Below are 354 nucleotides of genomic sequence, written 5' to 3' on the forward strand. Positions count from 1 at the left end.
CACGGAGTGTGGGGAAGTCCGGCCCTGCACCCCTCTTCCTGGGACCCACAGTGACTCTTGGCCAGCCAGTAAAACAGAAGGTTTATTGGACAACAGGAACACAGGTTACAGCAGGGCTTGCAGGCACAGTCAGGACCCCTCCATCGAGTCCCTCTGGGCTTTCAGGGTGCTTGGATCCTAGCTAGGATACCCTGAATTTCGCCCACACAGCCCCAAGCCCAAACTCAAAACTGCTTCCCTCCTGCCACTCCCTTCCTTTGTCCCCTTCCCGGGCAAAGGTGTTGACCTTTCCCCTCCCTTACCTAGCTCAGGTTACAGGCCCTGGCATCGTCCATCCCCTAAAGTCCTCCCCTG

Source organism: Gopherus evgoodei, chromosome 14 (genome assembly GCF_007399415.2).
Source record: "Gopherus evgoodei ecotype Sinaloan lineage chromosome 14, rGopEvg1_v1.p, whole genome shotgun sequence".
In the NCBI taxonomy this organism is placed as follows: domain Eukaryota; kingdom Metazoa; phylum Chordata; order Testudines; family Testudinidae; genus Gopherus; species Gopherus evgoodei.